This window comes from Macaca mulatta, chromosome X (genome assembly GCF_049350105.2).
Source record: "Macaca mulatta isolate MMU2019108-1 chromosome X, T2T-MMU8v2.0, whole genome shotgun sequence".
In the NCBI taxonomy this organism is placed as follows: Eukaryota; Metazoa; Chordata; class Mammalia; order Primates; family Cercopithecidae; genus Macaca; species Macaca mulatta.
The window spans coordinates 95,983,695-96,007,777 of record NC_133426.1 but is presented as its reverse complement, the minus strand read 5'-3'; positions in this window follow the sequence as shown (position 1 = coordinate 96,007,777).

The following is a 24,083-nucleotide window of genomic DNA, read 5'->3' as shown; positions in this document are numbered from 1 at the left end:
GTTTCTCCTTGTAATCTTTGCTTCTGGTCTAGTAAATTCATCCAAACTTAGATAAATAGGGAAGCCTTCCAAACTAAATCCAGCAACATATAAAAAATAATTATTCACTATGACAGAGTAGTATTTATCTCAGGACTAAAAGCTTGGTTTAACATCTAAAAATCAATTAATGTAATATATCATATCAAGGGAAATTTTTAATATCACATGATATATGTGTATTTCTTTATGTATGTGTGTATATATGTTTTCATATATATACACACACACATATATACACACACACACACACACACACACACACATATATATATATATATATAAAATCATGCAAGAAACATGCAAGAAAATAAGGGAAAAATCTTTGAGAACTAAGAACAGAAATCAACAAGAGCTTGAATCCAACAAGTTAGAAGAACACCAAAGTTTTCTGCCATCTCTAGGCATCAACCGGTTTCAATTTGTCTAGTAATTGTTTTACCTGCTCTGTGAGTAGCATCAAAGACAAAGCATCGGGTCCACATACAGCAAAGAAGAAGATAAGAGACTGCTGAGCAATGACCTACACAGAGTCTCTCTCTCTCAGGGAAATAGAGAATCAAAAAGATTGGCCTCTCAGATGCACATAAAAGGGACCTTGGCCGGGTGTGGTGGCTCACACCTGTAATCCTAGCACTTTGGGAGGCTGAGGTGAGAGGATCACTTGAACCCAGGAATATGAGACCAGCTTGGGCACCATGGGAAAATCCCATCTCTACAAAAATTATAAAAATTAGCTGGGTATGGAGGCACGCACCTGTAATGCCAGCTACTACGGAAGCTGAGGTGGGAGGATCACTTGGGCCCCATGAGGCTGAGGCTGCAGTGAGCCATGATTGTGCCACTGCACTCCAGCTGGGTTGACAGAGTGAAACCCTGTCTCAAAAACATAAAAAAGGGACTTTACTTATCTCAGCTATGAACTGCTTTGGATGAAGTTTGGAATAATCTCTTCTGACAATCCATGGCCATAAATCAAGCCTCAATTGAGTTGGGGGCCTAAATTAATATGATCTTTCATGTCTAAAGCCATGCAATATGAGGGTTTTTATTTAAATTGGAGTCAGATCTGCATCTCCCTGTCATCTGGAAAAAAAAAATCATAGAAGAAAGCATATTTTTTAAAGGTTTTAAAGTACGTTCATCTATAAAATTGTACCCATTGAGTTCATAATCCGTAATCACTATACAAGAAAAAAAATATTTGAGTGAGATTTCTGATTATTCTCATTGTATTTCTGTAATACTCATCATTCTGATTGTGTTGGAAATAATATTATTCTAAAAACCCTTGCTTCACAGTGAGGTCACTAAAGATTGCTAAGGAATAGTCTAAATTCATTTCCATTAACACTTTTCTTATCCAGGTGATTTTCATGTCAAAATTTGCTTGGAGGCTACAAAATATGGGCTCTTTAGGTTTACTCATATATCTGTTACCGCAGGAGATAAACTTGCTTCTTGGAGGGAAAGTTTCAGTGCTTATGATATTAATTTGTAATTACTTTTTCTCATTATGACTCAGTTTGAAATAGGTTCTACCCAACTGTGTAGCCATTTCTGCTCTTTGAGACATTTGTTTCAGGAATCCCCTGCTATTTTCTACTACTAGAACTTATTCCCATAGCCCACGCTTGTTAACAAGGACAGGAGCCAGTAATTTATGAGAGTTTTTCAGTATATCGGAAGAAATTTCTTTTATCCTACAAAGTTTTCAGTCTTAGGGCAGAAGTTAATTTTTCTTTCCTAGAAGCCATCAAGCTCAAAATATCAAAGATATTTGCTGGTACATCTGCTGATAATATAAATTGATAAAGCCAGAAAAGCAATTTGAGAAACATATTAATAATCTTTGAACCAGTTATTCTTTTGGAAATATTTAATTGGGAATATTTGAAATATTCTAATGATATCTAATAATATTTGAAGGAGTTACTCTTTTGGAAATATTTAATTGGGAATATTCGAAAGGTGGGCAAGTATTTTTAATTGTAACCTTTTTTTCTGTTTGTTTGATTGTGCGTTTTAAGATGGGTTTTGCTATGTTGCCCAGGATGGTCCAAAACCCCTGGTGTAAGAGATCCTCCACCCTCAGCCTCCTCAGTAGCTGAAATTACAGGAACATTTCACCAACCTCTAATTGTAGCATTTTACAATAATATTTACAACAGAAAAATTTAAAAAATTATGCTACATTAACACTTTATAATATAATGTAGCTTCTAAAAAACGTTTTTTAAATAATAGTCAATAACATGACAGAATTCAGACTAAAATATTTACTACGCCAAAAAACAGGATACAAATCTACTTTCAAAAATATAATCCCATTATTTTCAAGATGGTAGATAAGAGGCGTTGCTAGCATACCTCTCCCACTTGCGAGGACAAAATAATTTGCAGAAATTCACGGTGTAAATTTTTCTACAAGAAGCAATGTAGGAACTGAACAGGAAAACCGCAGAAATTTATGGACACTTTGAAGCAAGCAGGAGGCCGCAGTCCACAATGTGAGTCAGATGAAGGGCTGTCAGTCCCCAGAGTGTGAGACGGGGAGAGTTTGCCTCCAGGATACACACTCCCACCAGGGTCCCTGAAAGTCCAGGCCACTGGGGAAGGCCCTAGTTCCACCCAGTGCAGGAACTGACTTGGGGAAGGTTGTGGAATATAAAATTAGGAGCAGTTACGGGAAGACCCTTGCATGCACTCCCAGATTCCATTGTGGGCTGAGGGCAGTCATTCCTTACTGTTTCTCAGAGAGGACCCTGCGGAGAACAGCAAAAAATTTCAGGTAGTTGTCACAGGTTGAAAGAAACTCCCAGGAGTGTTTCTTGATATAACCTTGGGTGGGGATAAATTCCCTTGGCCAGGGCCAAGGTGACAGAGAGAGTAAAGCAGACTGTGAGTGCAGGAGCACCGAGTGCAGGAGGCAGGAGCTCAGCTTTTCAGCTGACAGCCTGGCCTGAAAGCTGTGGTTTCTATCTCCCCACGGAAAACTTAGGACTACTAGCAGTGGTGAGGTCTGATTAAAGGCTGACTGGAACTCGGCTCACTGCTGCCGGTGGAACACTGCAAGCGTGGATCTGCCTCACCAGGTGTGTGGCAACAGTGTGGGGCTTACTGCAGCCTGCTACTCCCCACTCCCCGCACAGAAACTTCTGTGCAGTAGAGGCATCGATATTCCTCTCTGAAACATCAACCCACTGGCCTGAGACCCGCTCCTGTTAACCGTGGAGGATGTTCAGGTTCTTGGCGTCTTGAACAAGAAATTGGACAAAATGCACAAGCAAAGAAAGGAAGGAATGAAGGGTTTTATTGAAAACGAAGGTACAGTCCACAGTGTGGGAGCGGGCCTGAGCATAGGGGCTCAAAAGTCCTGTTACAGAATTTTGCGGAGTTTAAATACCCGCTAGAGTATTCCATTGATTACTTTGGGCTCCCCCTATGTAAATGGAGAGGATAAAATAAAGTTACAAAGTAATTTAAGGCATACGCCCTATGTAGAGAGTATTTCCTATTGTAGCTGAAGTGTGAGTTAGCCTATGTTTCCTGCCTCCAGACCCTATTTTCCTGCTTCACTCTCATCCCCCAAAACCCACAAGTGTTGCTGCTTGCCCTGCACATGAGGATCCAAAGTGCAAATGGTGTTGAACCAACCTCCACCGAGCTTTGCCCCACCACCCGCCCTAGTAGGTTAACACAAAATACAGAATATTTTGAGAGCTTCATGGCCGTGCCAATTGCCTGAGAAACCAGTATACCCCCTTGGGCAATTAAGGAAGCAAAAATCCAAGTATTATTACGGTAGTTAATGCTCTTTTCTAGGCACCACCTCCTGGCTGGAGGCCAATGAACACAGTCCATTACAGTTTCTCCTGGCATAATAACACTGTGCCCAGGAAAAACAAAATGCCTATGTGATCTCAGCCATCACCACTGTCTGCTCCACTTTGGCCAACCAGGAGGCCCTGAGTCTGTCCATGTGACCAGTTCATTATACTATAACTGAAGTTCAAGAAAGTCAAAACGCTAAGGCTATCAATAACCAAGAAATTTCACGGTCTACATCACTCCCCCGTCAGCCCCATTAGAGCTTGTGATGCTATCCACTGTTGGGAAACTTGAGGACAGGTCACATCACTGGATCCTTGCAGACATTCCCCAGTACCAGCCTGAAGTGCTGCAACTTCACTGGGCAGCTAGACCAGAGGAGCAATAACACTCACAGTAGTCTGACTCCTAAGGACTCCTGCTCCTAGGTGAAGGGGGGAGTGTATCTTAAGGGAAAACCCTGTGGGACAAAAGAATCTGGATGGCAGGCCTTGAGAAACAGATCTATCTCCTGGTAGAAAGCTTCTTTTAGCTGAGGCACAGTTGCAGTGTTTAACTCAGAAGGGAAAGTCTTCAGCTCTATCCCAATACAGACAGCCCTGGGGTGCATGAAGGGTCTTGAGGAAAAGGAAGTTTTTCTTCTTTTGCTCACCACTGTAGTCACAGTTGGAGCTTCCCCCAGGTGTGTTCTGTGTTGGTGCGACTACAGACCACCTTTCTGGAACACGTAAGGGGTGACTGCATCCCCACAGGAAGAGGGCCCTCCAGATTCAGCCTTGCATGAGAGAGAATCACAATTTCACTCTACTTGGAACATGAACATTCCTACAGATAAAAAGAGGTGCCTGTCTGATCTGAATAGTCATAGCACTGGAACAAGAGTGTGTCTGAGAGGCGGACCTTCTTGCTGACCTGGCAGGGGAGCTAAGGTGGCTCCAACCCTTCCTGCTGATAAGACCTCAGTGCAATTCATTGAAAGCTCTTCCAGCCACCTCTGTCAAGGCTGGTATTTCACTTAGCCACATGCTTTAGCTACAACCAATTTCTACTCAGGGATATGTCCCCTACTGGCCTGAAGTCTGAACCATCAAAAAAGTACATAAAATATTGAGGTAAAATAAATAAATAAAAAGTGCATGCCATGGGGTAATGAGATAAGTTTTAAAGGAACTTTATCCTTCCAGCCCCATAGGAGATAGTAAACTTGCTCATATACCAAGCACATTGCTACTACAACCAGAATATGAGAAAGCCATCAAATAAAGACTCTCTATAACCAAAGAACTTTTACAGAGTCTTCACCCCTGAAAGCACCAAGAACTGAATTAGGCTATCATTTACCATAAGCATTAAAGTATCATCATTAAGAAGAAAAAAAGATTTAAAAATAAAACGAAACAAAAATCCACAGTAAAATCAAACATAAGTTCAAGAATAATTAGAAGGAAATAGTCTACCCGAATGAGAAGGAAAAAGAAAAATAATTCTGGTAATATGACAAAATAAGATGCTATAACACCCCTAAAAGATCACACTAGCTCTCCAGGAATGGACTCAAACCAAGATGAAATCTTTGAAATACCACATAATGAATTCAGAAGGTCAATTATTAAGCTACTCAAGAAGATATCAGAGAAAGGTAAAAACCACCATAAAGATATTTAAAAAGCAGTTTGGCATATGAATGAAAAAACTTGTAGAGAGAGTAATATCATAATCTCGAAAAAAAATCAGAACTTCTGAAAATGAAAGACACACTGAGGGAATTACAAATGCAGTAGAAAGTTTTTTAAATGGAGTAGGACAAATAGAAGAAAGAATGTAAGCGCTCAAAGAAAAGCCTTTTGAATTAACCCAATCAGACAAAAATTAAAGAAAAAAGAATCAGAAGAAATTCACAAGGTCTTCAAGAAATATAGAATTATGTAAAATGGCCAGATCTAAGAACAATTACTGTTCTTGAAGCAAAAGAGAAAATAACAAATCTGAAAAACTTATTTGGGGAAATAATTGAGAAAAACTTTCTTGTTCTGGTTAGAGATCCAGATATCCAAATCCAAGTAGCTCAAAGAACTCCTGAGAAGTTCACTGCAAAAAGATCTTCACCAACGCACATAGGTGTCATGCTATGTAAAGCGAACATGAAAGAAAGACTTCTAAGATCAGCAAAACAAAAGCTTCTGATAACCTACAAAGGAATGCTTATCAGACTAACAGCAGACTTCTCAGCAGAAACCTTACAAACCAGAAGGGATTGGGGTTCTGTCTTCGACCTCCCTAAACAGAACAACTGTCAGTCAATAATTTTGTATACCACAAAACAAAGTTTTATAAATGAAGGAGAAGTAAATTCGTTTTCAGACAAATGAATGCTGAGTGAATTTGTTGTTACCAAATCAACACCAAAAGAAATGCTAAAAGAAGTTTTAAACTTTGAAACAAAAGCCCAATATGCACCAAAATAGAATCTCTTGAAATCTTAAAATTCACAGGGCCTATAAAACAAGAACACAATAAAAAACTATTTAGGTAACAACATGATGAAGATAACAGTACCTCACACACATCTCAATATTAACATTGAATGTAAATGTCTTAAAAGTTCCACTTAAAAGATATAGAATGGCAGACTGGACAAAAAAATACCTTCTGTCTTCAAGAGACTCATCTAACACAAAAAGATTCATATAGACTCAAGGTGGAAGGGTGGAAAAGGTATTTCATGCAAATAGAAACCAAAAGCAAACAATGCTACCTATTCTTATATCAGACAAAACAAACTTCAAAACAATGACAGTAAAAACAGACAAATACTATGTAATGATGAAAGGATCAATACAACAGGAAGATATTATAAACCTAAATTTATATGCACCAAATACTAGAGGTCCTAGATTCATAAAACAATTACTACTACACCTAAGAAATAGAATAGACAGCAAAATAATAATAAATGGAGACTTTAATATACCACTAGAGAGATCTTTGAAACAGAAAGTCAATAGAGAAACAATGGACTTCTTCAATGACACACCAGAACAAATGCACTTAACAGATATTTACAGAATATTCTACCCAAATCTGCAGAATATACATTCTTCTCACCAGCACATAGAACCTTCTCCAAAATAGACCATATTACAGTGACAAAACAAGTCTCAATAAATTTTTAAAAATCTAAATCCTATCGAGTATATTCTCAGACCACAGATCACAGTGGAATAAAACAAGACAACAACTCTTAAAAAAACCTTCAAAAGTATACAAGCACATGACAATTAAATAATCTGCTCCTGAATGACATCTGAGTTAATAATGAAATCAAGATGGAAATTTTTATTTTAATTGAAGGATAATAATGCCACAAGTTATCAAAACCTCTGTGATACAGCAAAAGCAGTGCTAAGAGGAAAGTTTATAGTACTAAATGCCTACAGCAAAAAGTCTGAGAGAGCAAAAATTAACAACCTAATGTCACACCTCGAGGAACTGGAGAAACAAGAACAAACTAAACCTAAAGCTAGGAAAAAAATAACAAAGATTGCAGCAGAACTAAATGAAATGCAAACAAAATAAATACAAAAGATCAATGAAAATAAAGGCTGTTTTTTTTAAAAAAATAAACAAAATCAATAGATCATTAGTAAGATTAACCAAGAAAAGAAGAGAGAAGATGCAAATAAGCTCATTTAGAAATGAAACTGGAGACATTACAATTAACAACACAGAAATACAAAAGATCACTTGACAATACTATGAACACCTCTATGAATATATACTAGAAAACCTAAAGGAAATGGACAAATTATTGGAAACATACAAGCCTCCTAGATCAAATCTGAAAGAAATAGAAACCTTGAGCAGACAAATAACAAGCAACAAGATAGAATAAGTAATTTAAAAAATAGTCATTTAAAAAAAAAAAACAACCAGGATAAGATAGATTTGAAGCTGAAGTCTACCAGAAATTCAAAGAAAAATTAGTATCAATCCTTCTGAAATATTCCAAAATGTTGAGAAAGGAGGAATACTTCCTAAATCATTATATGAAGCCGATATCACCCTGATACCAAAACCAGGAAAGGACACAACAAAAAATGAAAACTACAAAAAAATTCCCTGATGAACATAGATGCAGAAATCCTCAACAAAATATTAGTTAACCAAATCCAACAGCACATTAAAAAATCATTCTTTGTGATCAAGTGGGTTTTATCCCATGGATGTAATAGTTGAACATAGACAAGCTAATAAATGTGATATATCACCGAAACATAATTAAAAACAAAAATCACATGATAATCTCAATAGATGCAGAAAAATCTTTTGACAATATCCAGCATCACTTTATGATAAAAACTCTCAACAAACTAGGAATAGAAGAGATTTACCCCAAAATAATAAAAGTCATGTGTGATAAACTCATAACCAACATTATACTGAATAGGGAAAAGTAGAAAGCATTCCCTCTGAGAACAGAAACAAGAAAAGGATGCCTCCTTTTAACACTCCTATTCAACATGTTTTTGGAAGTCCTAGCCAAAGCACCTAGAAAAGAGAAAGAAATAAAGGGTATCCAAATTGGAAAAGAGGAAAACAAACTATCCTTGTTTGCAGATGATATTTCTGTATACCTGGAAAATACTAAAGACACCTTCCAATTATGGATTTGATAACCAAATTTAGTAAACTCTTAGGTTACAAAAATCAATGTACCCAAATCAATAGACTTCTATACACCAACAATGACCAAGCTGAGAATGAAATCAAGAACTCAATCCTTTTTACAACAACTGGAAAAAATAAAATAAATAAAATAAAATAAACCACCTAAGAATACACTTAACCAAGTAGGTGAAAGATCTCTAGAAGGAGAATTATAAAACACTACTGAAATAAATCACAGATGACACAAGCAAATGGAAACAAAACCCATGATCATGGAGAGGAAGAATCAATATTGTGAAAATGACCATACTGCCCAAAGCAATCCATAACTTCAATGCAATTCCCATCAGAAAACAAACATCATTTTTCACAGAATTAGGAAAAACAATAGCTAAAATTCCAAGAAAAAGCCTGAATAGCCAAAGCGAGCCTATGTAAAAAGAATAAATAAATCTGGAGGCATCACATTGCCGAATTGCAAGTTATACTACAAACCTCTAGTTACCAAAGTGGCATGATACTGGTATGAAAGTAGGCATATAGACCAATGAAATGGAATAGAGGATCCATAAATGAAGCACATATAGCCAATTGATCATTGGCAAAGCATACAAACACATAAATTGGGGAATGAACACCCTATTTGATAAATGGTGCTGGAAAAACAGGCAAGCCACATGTAGAAGAATGAAACTTGATCTCCCTCTCTTGCCTTATACAAAAATCAGTCAAGATGGATAAAATACTTAAATATAACACCTGAAACTACAACAATTCTAGAAGACAACATTGGAAAAGCTCTTCTAGACACCAGCCTAGGCAAAGAATTTATGACTAGATCCCCCCACAAAATGCAACAAAAACAAAAATAAAGAAATCAGACCTAATTAAACTAAAAAGTTGCTGCACATCAAAGTAAATAATCATCAGAGTAAACAGACAATCCACAAAATGGGAGAAAATCTTAATGAACTACACATCCGACAAAGAACTAGTATCCAGAATCTACAAGGAACTAAAAAAGATCACCAAGAAACAAGATAATTCTATTAAAAAGCAGACAAAGGACATGGATAAATAGACATTTCTCAAAAGATATACAAATGGCCAAGAAACATCTGAAAAAAATGTTCAACATCACTAGTCATCAGGGAAATGCAAATTAAAACCACAATGAGATACCACCTTACTCCTGCAAGAACGGCCATTACTAAAAAATCAAAATACAACCGACCTCGGCATGGATGTGGGGAAAAGGGAATGCTTATATACTATTGATGGGAATGTAAATTAGTATAACCTCCATGGAAAACAGTGAGAAGATTCCCTGAAGAACTAAAAGTAGATATACCATTAGATCGAGCAATCCCTCTACTGGATATCTACTCAAAGGAAAAAAGAAAAGTCATTATATGAAAAAGTGACTTGCACACGTATGGTTAGAGCAGCATAATTTACAATTGCAAAGATGTAGAACTAACCTAAATACCCATTGACTAATGAGTGGATGAAGAAAATGTGGTATATATACCCCATGGATTACTACTTAGCCATTAAAAGGAAGAGGATAATGTCTTTTGCCAGCAACTTGGATAGAACTGGAGGCCATTATTCCAAGTGAAGCAACACAGGGCCTGTAAAGCAAAAGCTGTATGTTCTCAATCCTAATTGGGAGCTAAGCATTCAATATTCCAATATTCAAAGGCATACAGAGTGATATAATAGACTTTAAAGACTCAGAAGGGGGACAGTGAGAGGGGAACTAGGGATAAAACACTATGCATTAGATACAATGTGCACTACTTGTGTGATGGGTGCACCAAAATCTTAGAATTCACCACTATATAATTCATCCATGTAACAGAAAATCACTTGTACCCCAAAAGTTATTGAAATAAAATAAAATAAAAATAGAAATAATATAACCCCAATTATAGATTTTGCTTTATGAATCATTACAGGTTTTTGTGTCTGTATTTTCTAAAATAATCAAAATGTATTATATTTTTAATCAAAATACTTTAAAATATACAATTCATGTAAAATACTGTGAATAATTTACATTTTAAGATAGGGTTATAATTCACATACTTTTTAAAATTGTGATTATACTATGGGTATTTTTTCAGATTTTACGTATAAACTCTGAATGCATGCTTAGAAAAGCACAATAAAAGAGTTCATATTAGACCCCAGCCACAAAACAAAGAAACTCACAACTTCTGCCGCAATATATAATAAATATGTATTTTGAAATGTATTCTATAAGTAGTCAAGTTATATTCTACTATGGCACATAGTGTGCTATTATATTCCTCGCACTAGAATATATGCTTTTTATAGAAATTTAATCTTATGCTAAAACAAATAATTTATTATATCTAATTTAAAAAATACCTGTCTAAAGCAGTGGTTCTATTTCTAGCTGCAAAATGAAATCACCGAGGTTTATTATTTTTCAAAATTCATAGGCTTTACCTTCAGATATTTTGTGGTAATTAATCTGGGCGTGAGGACCTGAAATCAAATACTTTTAAATTTAACCTCTTCACCAGACTTATTTTGATATGTGTGCAGAATTGAGAACCACTAGTCTGGAACTTCTTACTCCTCTTAACTGTTGTTTCTGCTTGCCCAAAAGAAAATGTTGCCAAAATTTCAAAGCGGGGTGGTAGAAGAGTAATAGGGAGAGACTGGCCAATGTTTACAGTTATACTTAGGAGAAATAAGTTCTGGTGCTCTATTTGCACAGCAGGGTGCCTATTGTTAACTATATTGTGTGGAGTATTTCAAAATAGCTAGAAGATAGAATTTTGAATGTTATTACCAGAAAGAAATGGTAACTGTATGAGATGATGAATATGCTAAATATTAGGATTTGATTTTACACAATGTATATATGTATGGAAACATCACAGTGTACTCTATAAATATAAATTATTATGTGTCAATAAAAATAAAATTAGAAAAAAGATCTCAGGGGGAAGTAATGTATTTTACATTCAAGCTTTGCATTTCCAATTACGTGAGTTACAATTTTCCCCTAATGCTACTAAAAAAGAGAGAAAGAAATGCATTTATAATTATTTAGATATATTTAAAAACTTATACTTTTCTTGACATTTTGTTCACTTAGTTTATGACACATTATTTTTATAGCATGTTAAATTGTTAATTCTTAAAGTAAATTCTCCGGATTTGTGTCAATTACATCTGCTATTATACAGATTATATAGCTCTACTTTTTAGTTGCATCTTAATCCACTTTTAAATAACTGTGGCACTAGGAAGTAAAAATCTAAAATGAATAAACAAAAAAAATTGAAGTCACCAGACATTCAACTATTTGGATTGCTTCTGATTAATCAATACTATTTTATCTGTTTCTATACTGAAGTTTTCTAATAATCAGTTAAACTCTTCTTATTTGAAAGAAATTTTTGGGAGGGAAGAGTTAATGGACAACTTCAACTAGACAGAAATGAAAAATAAGCTTCACATTTTTCTTTCAAACATGAGAAACTGGCAGCTTGATGAAAATCGTTTGCATAGATTAGATAGGTATAAATTCAGGCTTCCAGATACTAACTTGCAACGTAGTCTGTATACAATCCATTTTATTTCTGCTCATTTTTGCATAATTGAAATAAATTCACTAATTAACAATGTTCTTTATCCAAAGAATCTTAAAACTCATTAGTACATTTTTTACTAAAATGTTAGAAACCACCTAAACTAGATAGATGCATAATTTTTTAGTAATTTATTAAAATATAAGTTAAATTTTCTAAAACAAAAATTTGAAGAACTTAAGATGACCCCAAACTTCAATAAATCAACAATAATCAAGTTTAATCTTTCACCTTGAATTTGGAGATTAAAAAACAATATATCTAGTGCCTGTCTCATCATGTTACACGTAAATAAAATACTTATAAACCCAAGCTTTGTCACTTTTGTGCAGTGTTGTAGTATGCGCCCAGTTGACAGATAATATGGACTCCCCATGGCTCACTGAGGTGCTCCAAGTTAAACAGAATCAGGTGGTCATGGCTGGGTGAAGGAATGGTCACCCACTCTGTGTTCTCCGAAAGATGTAAAAGTGTCAATGAATCTGCCTTTTCACAATGAAGCCAAACTAATTCTCGTTGTCAATCTTGAGATAGACTGCAGCTGGATATTTCCCAACTGATCACCAACAGATTATCTCCTGTCAACAAACTAATCACCTGAAACCAGTCAATTAAGAAAGACTGACGAGTTTGGGCTTAAAGCTCATCAAATCAAAATATTATATTTCTCACTCTCCTGACCCCCTTCTCCTGCCCTACTGTTTGTGCCTTTACAAGCTTTAACTCTACAACCTCTCCTCAGAGCACATTTTCAGTTTGCATTGAAGGTTGTATCTCCCCAATCTGCAGACTGCTTATAGAAAATATGGCTCTTCTTTTTTTTATCTGCAGATCTCATGGTCTTTTGTCAAAATTGAAACTAAACATTAGGAACGCAGAATATCAAGAATTCTGGTTATTTTGGGCATCAAAGTATATTTAACACCTTATAACAAGAAAGATAAAAGAAAAGCTCAATGACATTTCATTACCACATACATATACACGCACACCCACACACACACACACATACATATATAGTTACCAAACTGACATTATCCCATTATCCCAAATGTATCTCCAGGAGCCAGTTATATCAGGATCATCACTCCAGAGAGCCTGTTAAAATAGACACTTCAAATGATTCAGATTTAGTAGAGCTAAGAAGCTAACATTTGTAACACATTCATTAGGTGTTTGTGCTGATACGCAGCAAGATTGGAGAACACCTGAAACCTAAATCTTATCTCTGAAATATGTACATCTTTCTAAAAAGTAAGAAGGAAAAAGTATTCTGTCATACACAATATAAACTGATGATATTAAAAATATATGAAAGATTTTGGGGTCATTTTTCCAATGCCATTAAATTGAAATTATTTGCTCTCATTCTTTCTTGCGCTCTTTATCTCCTTCATAATTGGCATATTTACCATCAAGATATTTGTTTTGGTCTCACAATGTAGTCCATCTAACACCCTGAAATTCTCCTATTGCTATTCTAGGGTGTCTGTGTGGTGGGTGTGTATGCACACACACATACATACACATATATCTAGATATACACATACACATATATTCGTATAGAGAGAGAGAGAAAGAGATACAGACAAGACAGACTCTTTTTGTCTTATTTCTGATTATTAGCAACTAGAATTTTATTAACATAACCTCATGTAGCAGTTATAACTAGCACTTTCTCCTTTGCCAAAGATTTGCAGCCTCAGATTTTATATTTCTGAAGGATCATCATCAGTATTATTTCTATTAACAAGAGATGGGTTATCAGAGAAAGGAGAAATGTAGTTAGGCAGAACACAAAGGATAACATGCCATTATGGGAAACCAAAATTATTTACCCCAAAGTCTACTTTTTAGACATATTTCCATAAAGCTATTCAGAGAACCTGCACACAGGAATACCTTGGCAAAGCTCACTTTTGTGGGAGAGATGTGCATTTGTAAAAAAATAAAATAGAAAAAAAAAAGAAAAGACAAAAAACTGCACTGGTAAAATAAACAGACTTTCTGAGGCCCCTCTCTTATCTGGGTCTAGGAAAGATTAACCAACCACAAGCTATCATCTACTTTTTCTAAAGGCAGCTCAGAGATTACCTGGGATATTTTTATCTGCATAACAATATTACCTTTGCTTGACATAAATTCCTCCCTTCACTTTTCTGTAACCCTTAATGTGACATTCTTCAGAGTTCAGAGAAACTTGTTTCCAGGCTGCTGTTCTTTAGGTTCATTCATTTCTTCTGAATATCATTTACTCCTACAAGCCTACATCTCCCCTCCCTTCAGTGAAGTGAATATTTAAGCATCAGTCATCTTCTTTTTCTTTCAGTTTTTGTATTTGTATGACTCTCATGCACACATGTGCATGCCAGTACATTTGTATGTCTTTTTTTCTGCTAATTTCTGTAGGGGACAAGGGAAAACTTTTCCTCTGTGCTCTGAAGATTCTACAAAAATCAAATTAAAAAGAAGCACATCAATGTAATGACTTGATGGGTTTTTCCTGTGTGCTGCACAAACACTGAGATCACAGCATTGCAGTAAGGAAAGAGTTTATTTGACAGGAAGCTGGCCACATAGGAGACATGCTTTTTACCCAAATCAGTCTCCTTGAAGGCTTAGAGTTATGGTCTTTCAAGGACAATTTGGTATGCAGGGAGAAGACTAGGTAATGGGAGTTACCAATTTGTTGAGTTTCAGTATGTAGCTAGTCAGGCATGACAGGGGCACGAGAGGGCTCACCCTCCACCCACCGGGAATGTCAGGTAACCATCAGGTGATGGTCTAGGAGTTATCACACTGCCTCTATAGAATGAGAATAGGTTGCAGTCCATACCAGGGAGAGGCAGTTTCAGATGGTTGGGCTCTCTAAAATAATAATTCATCAGGGCCAATGCCAGGAAGAGGCAATTTCCCAATAGATAAAAATACTTGAAATTGGTAATTGACAGCTTCCAATAATATCTCAGGAATAGGGTGAGTTGGCTCGAGAAAGTACATTAAGAGATAAAATGGTAAAGTATGACCTTCCCAGGGCAATCCACCAGAAAAGGAAGAAAGCCTCAGGTGAACATGCTACAACTACTTAAACACACTGTGCATGCTCACCTCCCAAATGCAAGGAGGGCACCATGCATGCGGGTGACTCACCTTTGGGGAAGAATGAAAGGAAAGGGATGCAAGATGCTAAAAGTAGACCAGCATATAAAATCTGAGGTTCAATGTTAAACAAGGTGCTTGACTTCAGAGATGCCCACTTCCAAGCATACTTTCCTTTCTTTCCTGCTATAAAGTTTTTAAATAAACTTCCACTCCCACTCTGAAACTTGCCCTAGTCTCTTTTTCTGCCTTATGCACCTCAGTAGAATTCTTTCTTCTGAGGAGGCAAGAATTGAAGTTGCTACAGACCCATACAGATTCAGTACTGGTAACCTGGATATTTGCCACTGCTAACAGTTGGAGTTGCCATAATATGGGGTGTGAAAAATGGTCCTCATGCATTGAGTCCACCTCTCGATGTGGGGCCATAGGACTGGTTAAGTCATGAGTCAGAAGTCTAGATGGATTAACTTGGTTGCCAGAACACAAAAGTGTGCAAAAAAAAAATCTCAAAAGATGAATCTTAGCTTCTACAGTAGTGATATTATCTATAGCAGCAATTGTGGAAGTCACGAATCTTGTCATCTCCAGCCACCTGACTCTTGAACAGTACGGGATTATAGAAACAATGCCTACATCTTAGCAGAATTCAAGTCCCTCTCATAATCTTACTTGTAGGGCCTTTCATTAGTTTTACAAGGGTGGTTTAATTTGGAGAAGAGCTATTATCACCCTTGCTTTAAGATTAAGCTACAAACTAAATCTCTCCAAAAGTTTGCTTGGCCTATGCCCATGAATTACTAAGGAGAGCTTGAAAATTATACTGAGATGAAGTCAACTATGTCAGATTTCTCTTATTGTCAGAATTGCACAAAGGCAGTTTCATTAATGGGATAAAAGGCATACAAATGTTATTAACATGCATGAGTGGCAGGGTTTGGGGGAAGAATGATTACTCCAAACCCTCAATGGGATACAGAAGTGTACTCTTTTTCATAGGGGAGGGAGGTGATAAGGAATGTAGAAAATTCTTTTGGGGAGCAGTGATTATTAGAGAGAATGAATGGACCAGGGACACAGAAATTAACTCATAAGTGATTCTCTTTGGAATTTGAATCAGTTCAAGAGTCAGATATTATCTTGCAAAAAAAGTCTATTTTGTGTGGTTGCATTCTTTAGTCTTCTATTCTGAAATTGCTGACATTTCAGTGAAGAAATTGAAAGGAATTATGTATCTGTTGGTATGAAGCTTTCCTTCTCTGCACCTAGCATCCTGGCTTATGCTTGTAATGTCAGCACTTTGGGAGTTCAAGGCAGAAGGATTGCTTGAGGCCATGAGTTTGAGACTAGCTTGGAGAATATGGAAAATCATGCCCTACAAACCATAAATTTTCATTAGATGGGTTTTATTTAACCCTATATATCATGACTTACTTTCCAACCTGACTCTGGCATAATATGAGACACGGAAGTAAATCAAAATATTTTATGTGAAAACATGTTTCTTTGCCATACCTTGAAATGGCCCTGCAAAGCTGTCCTTAGTGGAAGAAAATTTGCATCTGTAAAGAATCTCTATTAACATAACCAGATCTTTTTCTTCCAGACCCTCCTAATCCTAAACAGATTAACTAAAAATCTAGCACCTTTTAAAGACCTGAATGGAAAACATTTGTCATCTGTTGTCTCTAAGGGCAGCCACTATAAGGTTTCAGAAGAACCTTGGTCTCCACAATCTTTTATCTTAACCTGAACATTTCCTTTCTGTCAATCCCAGGTCTCTAGACAAACTCGACCAATTGTCAACCAGAACGTATTTAAATTTACCTATAGACTGGAAGCCCCCACTTTGAGTTGTCCCACCTTTCTGAACCAAGCCAATGTATTTATTAAATGTATTTGATTGATGTCTCATGCCTCCCTATAAGGTATAAAATCAAGTTACATCCAACCCCCTTGGGCACTTGTTCTCAGGACCTCCTAAGGGCTGTGTCACCAGCCGTGGTCACTCATACTTGGCTCTGAATAAATCTCTTCAAATATTTTACAGAGTTTGGCTCTTTTCATTGACAGTGGCATTGATATGACATGGCTGTGTCCCCAACAAAATCTCTTCTTGAATTCCCACGTGTTGTGGGAGGGACCCGATGAGAGGTAATTGAATCATGGAGGCAGGTCTTTCCCCTGCTGTTCTTGTGATAGTCAATAAGTCTCATGAGATCTGATGGTTTTATAAGGGGGAGTTTTTCTGCACAACCTGTCTCTTTGCTTGCTCTCATCCATGTAAGATGTGATTTGCTCTTTCTTGCCTTCTGCCATGATTGTGAGGCTTCCCCAGCCATGTGGAACTGTAAGCTCATTAAACTTCTTTATTTTGGAAATTGCCCAGTCTCAGGTGTGTCTTTATCAGCAGTGTGAAAACGGACTAATACAGGCATGCACCTGTTGTCTCAGCTACTCAGGAGGCTGAGGTGAGAGGACGTCTTGACCCTGGGAAGTTGAGACAATAGTGAGCTATGATAGTGCTACTGCAGGGCAGCCTGGGTTCCAAAGTGAGACCCTGTCTCAGAAATAGAAAATGTTTCTTGAGGAGTGGGAGGAATGCAACAAGGTTAGAGGGACCTTGATTCTGAGGCTTATTTCTGAGGTCTTTTCATTTTCAAAACCACAAAACTTGTCCAAGCACCACATTTTGTGTATTCATTTTCTGTATCCCAATATTGTTTATTAATTGGTTTTATAGACTCATATAATTGAATCTTCAGGAGAAAAAATTAAACTTTTCTATTGATAAGGTTTGGCTGTGTCTCCATCCAAATCTCATCTTGAATTCCTATGTGTTGGGGGAGGGACCCAGTGGGGGGTGATTGAATCATAAGGGTGGGTCTTTCCCATGCTGTTCTCATGATGGTGAACAAGTCTCAAAAGACCTGATGATTTTAAAAAGCAGAGTTCCCCTTCGCAGGTTCTCTTCTCTTGTCTGCCACCATGTGAGACGTGCCTTTTACCTTCCATCATGATCATGAGGCCTCCCAAGCCATGTGGAACGGTAAGTCCCTTAAATCGCTCTCTTTTTTTTTTTTTTTTTTTTTTTTTTTTGTAAATTGCCCAGTCTCAGGTATGTCTTTATCAGCAGTGTGAAAATGGACTAATACAGTAAATTGGTACCAGTAGAGTGGAGCGCTGCTGAAAAGATACCAGAAAATATGGAAACGACTTTGGAACTGGGTAAGAGGCAGAGGTTGGAACAGTTTGGAGGGCTCAGAAGAAGACAGGAAATTGTGGAAAAGTTTGGAACTCCCTAGAGGCTTGTTGAATAGCTTTGACCAAAATCCTGATAATATGGACAATGAAATCCAGTCTGAAGTGGTCTCAGATGGAGATGAGAAATTTGTTGGGAACTGGTGCAAAGGTGACTCTTGTTATGGTTTAGCAAAGAGACTGGCAGTATTTTGTCACTGCCCTGGAGATTTTTGGAACATTGACTCTCCGAGAGATTATTTAGGGTATCTGGCGGAAGAAATTTCTAAGCAGCAAAGCATTTAAGAGGTGACTTGGGCACTGTTAAAAGCATTCAGTTTTAAAAAGGAAGCAGAGCATAAAAGTTCAGAAAATTTGCAGCCTGACAATGCTACAGAAAATAAAATCCCATTTTCTGAGGAGAAATCCAAGCTGACTGCAGAATTTTGCATCGGTAACAAGGAGCCTAAGGTTATTCCCCAAGACTATTGGGAAAATGTCTCCAGGGTATGTCAGAGGTTTTCATGGCAGCCCCTCCCATAACAAGCCTAGAAGTCTAGGAGGAAAAAGTAGTTTTGTGAGCTGGGCCCAGGGTCCCTGTGCTGTGTGCAGCCTAGGGACTTAGTGCACTGCATCCTAGCCACTCCAGCTGTGGCTGAAAGGGGCCAACATATAGCTCAGGCTGTGGCTTCAGAGAGTGCAAGTCCAAAGCCTTAGCAGTTTCCACATGGTGTTGAGTGTGTGAATGCACAGAAGTCAAGAATTGAGATTTAGGAACCTCTGCCTAGATTTCAGAAGATGTGTGGAAATGCCTGGACGCCCAGGCAGAAATTTTCTGCAGGGGTGGGACTCTCATAGAGAACCTCTGCTAGGTCGGTGCAGAAGGAAAATGTGGGGTCAGAGCCCCCACACAGAGTTTCTACTGAGACACCACCTAGTGGAGCTGTGAGAAGAGGGCCACCGTCCTCCAAACTCAGAATGATAGATTCACTCACAGTTTGCACTGTGAGCCTGTAAAAGCCACAGACACTCAATGTCAACCTGTGAAAGCAGCCAGAAAGGAGGCTGTACGCTGGAAAGCCACAGGGGTGGAGCTACCCAAGACCTTGGGAACCCACCCCTTGCATCAGCGTGACCTGGATGTGAGACATAGAGTTAAAGGAGATAATTTTGGAGCTTTAAGGTTTGACTGCCCTACTGGATTTCAGACTTTCATGGGGTCTGTAGCCCCTTTGTTTTGGCCAATTTCTGCCATTTGGAATGGCTGTATTAACCCAATGCCTATATCTGCATTGTATCTAGAAAGTAACTAACTTGCTTTTGATATTACAGGTTCATGGGCAGAAGGGACTTGCCTTGTCTTAGATGACATGTTGGACTGTGGACCTTTGAGTTAATGCTGAAAGGAGTTAAGACTTGGGGGACTGTTGGGAAGGCATGATTGGTTTTGAAATGTTAGGAAATGAGATTTGGGAGAGGCTGGGGTGGAATGATATGATTTGGCTGTGTCCCCATTCAAATCTCATCTTGAATTTCCACATATTGTGATATGGATCTGGTGGCATGTGATTGAATCATGGGGGCGGTTCTTTCCCATGCTGTTCTCTTGATGGTGAATAAGTCTCATGAGATTTGATGATTTTAAAAAGGGGGGTTTCCCTGCACAAGCTCTCTTTTCTTGTCTGCCTCCATGTCAGACATGCTTTTCACCTTCTGTCATGATTGTGAGGTCTCCCCAGCCAAGTGGAACTGTAAGTGCATTACATCTCTTTCCTTTGTAAATTGTCCAGTCTTGGGTATATCTTTACGATCAGCATGAAAGTGGACTGATACACCTATGCTATTAAATATTATAATTCTAAAAATGCACACCACCCATAAAAATGGAAACAGAATTTCATTAACAGGCTGTAAAGCTGTATAATTTATCTTTTTGTTTTGCTCCATAGTTGTTAACATTAAAATTTCTGTCTTATATTCAAGTACATAGTAAGCCAGTGACAGATGCAGGAAGCAGATAAGGGAGAGGGTCCCCAGACAATCTCTGACTGGGCAATTTACAAAAAAAAAAAAAAAAAAAAAAAAAGTCTGTGCACTGGGAGAATGGGGTGGAGCCATGGGAAGTTTGTGGTGTTTGCACAGGGGAGGAGCCTGGCATCTTCAGTTCTTGTGTGTGGCCTAAAATCAACCTGTGAGATGGCAGCCTGTTAGCAGGAACTCCTCTCACTTTGCTGAGTTTCTTTTTTTTTTTTTTTTTTTCCTTTTCACCCAGTAAATTCCATTCCCCTCACCCTTCAATGTGTCTGCATGCCTAACTTTTCCTGGTCGTGTAACAGGAACTTGGTTTTAGCTGAACTAAGAAGCAAAGTTCTGCAACAGCAGGGTTTGCTAATTATATGAAAGAAATTTGTCTGACATTATATCACAAGGCACATATGCTGCTGTGTTCTTTTCATGTGAATTTAATGCCTTGATGTTCTATTCAAATTTCTTCTACACAGTCCTTTAATACCTTCTAGGCATTCTCCAGAATAAATGATTATAATTTCATTCCCTACTAATTATTTCCTGTGGATACTATTCAAAGTAGAATTGGAAGGTGTAAGAGAACAGGTAATGTGATTGGCTGTGACTAATTTGTGTCCCGCTCAACCTGAAAATAATTTTTGATCTGCTTAAAGTCAGTAGCAGTTGGATACCTGTTTACCCCATTGAAAGAGCCATATGTGCTGTGAATGAAAGAAAGCTATTTATTCATTTGTATTAAAATTTTTAATGCAGGAAATACTTACCACATAAATTAATACTAACAATCAAAATGCTATTAACATAATGCAACACATTTGACAAAATGTATGTTATGCAAATAATCACTTAAAAAATTAGACATTAGGGACTTCAATAAAATTGTCTGCTAACTTTTGCAAAATATTATTTTCTCTTTTAAAAAACATTTTCAACACCAGTAAAAATGGCTAACATAGAATTTTAAGAAAGAAATAGGTAATAGATATTGTAGGGTAGCCAAGGGGACAATTCCTCTTTGCCCTCTTAAGGTTTGCTGAAAATCACTGACATGAGACAGGTTGATTAATAAGAGAAAAGGCATACAAAAGTATTTAATGTTTATACAGGAAAGCCTTCATAACAAAGATTCAACCCCCTAGTAAGGCAAAGAAGCTTGTACACCAGCTTGTTGTTACAGAAAGAATGGGACTCAGATCCTGGCAAAACAGATTATGAGAGGGAGGAAGAAGAATTATGGTGAGGGGCAATAAATGAATAACATGAAGAATGAATGGATGGAGAACAGAGATTAACTGGTAAATAGTTCTTTTTGGAATCTGAATGCATTTGAGAGACAGACAAGAGTCTGTTCTGTTGTGGTTACATTCTTGGTCTTCTTTTCGGCAATAAATAAGTATATTACAGGGAAGAGAAAAACAACAATTGTTCTCCCTGGTGGGTCTGGACTCTGGGCCCATAGAGGAGCTTCAGATAACAGCTCAGTCCCATGCTTTGGGAGAAGCCATGGTGGAGGAGAGGTCAGCGAGACTTGAGACTTCTTAAGTTCAGTACATTAAAGCACCATATTTTGGGATATCAGTTTCTGAGCCCACAAAATATAGAGGTATGTAAAAAATGTTCCATATTTATGTAATGCCAACATCATTTCTGCTAAGTTGCACTCTAGCTGTTATTTGATAAGATATATTTTAGCAAAAAATTAATAAATAATATGTTAACTAATTTCCTGTGGGGGTGCAAAATGGGTGATTTCTTTCCTCTCCATAAGGTTCACAGCTCACACCCTTATAACAAAGTTTAACAAGACAGAAGCAAAATAATTACATTTAATCACAGTTTTATGTTACATGAGAACCTTCAGAATAAAGACCCAAAGATATGGGTGAAGGTGTCCATGATTATGCGTAGGTTTAATAAAAAATGGTCAACTGTGCAGAGCCATGACTGAAAAGAGTATAATAGCTAATGCTAATAAACTGAGTGGGGAAACAGCAAAGCCTGTCTATTCATATTTGTCCTAGCTTCTCTGTGCGCATTTCGTCTTTCTGGGTATAGGTAAGGACCCTTTTTTAAAAGGGGGTCTTATGACCTACTATCAAACAGAGTAGGTCAGATAAGTTATTTATGGCAGTTAGGAGGAGTGGTCCAGGAGAGGACTCTTTCTCCATCCATTAGGAATATTGGGTAATGGTTCAGCAATCGTCACATTGTAAAAGTGATAAATTGACGGCCGGTGTCAGGGAGAGGTCATTTTTTTTTTATGGTCCACACCTGTTGCACTAAAGTGTTAATTGCAGATGGCCAGGGAGATGCAACTTCCTGGGTATGTGCATTAAGAGACAAAAATGGTAGAGTATGACCTTCCGAGGACACTCCACCAGAAAAGGGAAGAAAGTCTGAGATGAGCACGCATACAACTTCCTAAAACTACTGCTTGTGCTCACTTCCCAAGGGTAAGAAGGGCACTGCACATACAGGAAGCCCACTCTAAGGGAAGAATCATGGGAAAGTGGCCAGTCTATAAAGTTCTAGGATCATAGTTAAAGATGACACTTGACCTTCACATGCCCTCTTATGTCTCTTCCAAGCGTACTTTCCTTTCTTTCCTGTTCAAAAGCCTTTTAAATAAAATTCCACTACTGCTCTGAAACTTGCCTTGGTCTCCTTTTCTTCCTTATGCCTCTCAGCTGAACTCTTTTTTCTGAGGAGGCAAGAATTGTGGTTGCTGCAGATCGGTACAGATTCACCACCCTTAACTCGCATACCTTCTACCCCTAACATATTTGGTGCCGTGAGACTCGGACACTTGCTACCAGTAACATATCTGATGCTGGGAGACTTGGATATTTGCCACCCCTAAACACTTTCACAGAAAGAAGAGGAAAGTTAGGGGACTCACTTTTAGGTTTTATGACTGTTACCTAATTTATCTTTGTTTATTATATTTCCATATAAATGCTTCATTAAATATCTGAATGCTGAAATCATACAGAGGACTTACTTTTGTGGGAGCCCAACTACAACATCTCTTCCAGAAAGGAGACACAGTGTTACCTGTCTCATGTGGAAAAGGAGTTCTAGTTTCTATGACCTATCTTGGAGAAAAGGGATTTTAGTTTCTGTGGCTTCCCTTGAGGAAGAATGAGGGGGTAACAGACAGGAGTGCAGGAGAAGGACAGAGAAAACCTATGCTTCTGAGATCTTAATTTTGGGGTACTGTTTTATGAGCCTCAATGTTCTCCAATTTGAAACTTCCACAAAAAGATTTGAAGTCTAGAAATTGGGTTGGTGGATTGTCTCAAAAGCCATCGTCTCTGTCTCTTAATCCCCAAATAGGTCAGTCCACTTAAACAGTTAACAGTTATGTCTCATTTCAGGAAGTATTGTTGTAGATGAGCTTCCAGACAAGTCAGACCTCTATATGATTTCAGTAATTAAATATTTATTAAGATGATTTCTATGGAAACCAAAAACAAACAAAACAGTTCCTCAGATATTTTATGATTATCTACAACTTAATGTAACATAACATGACTTTAAGATTTT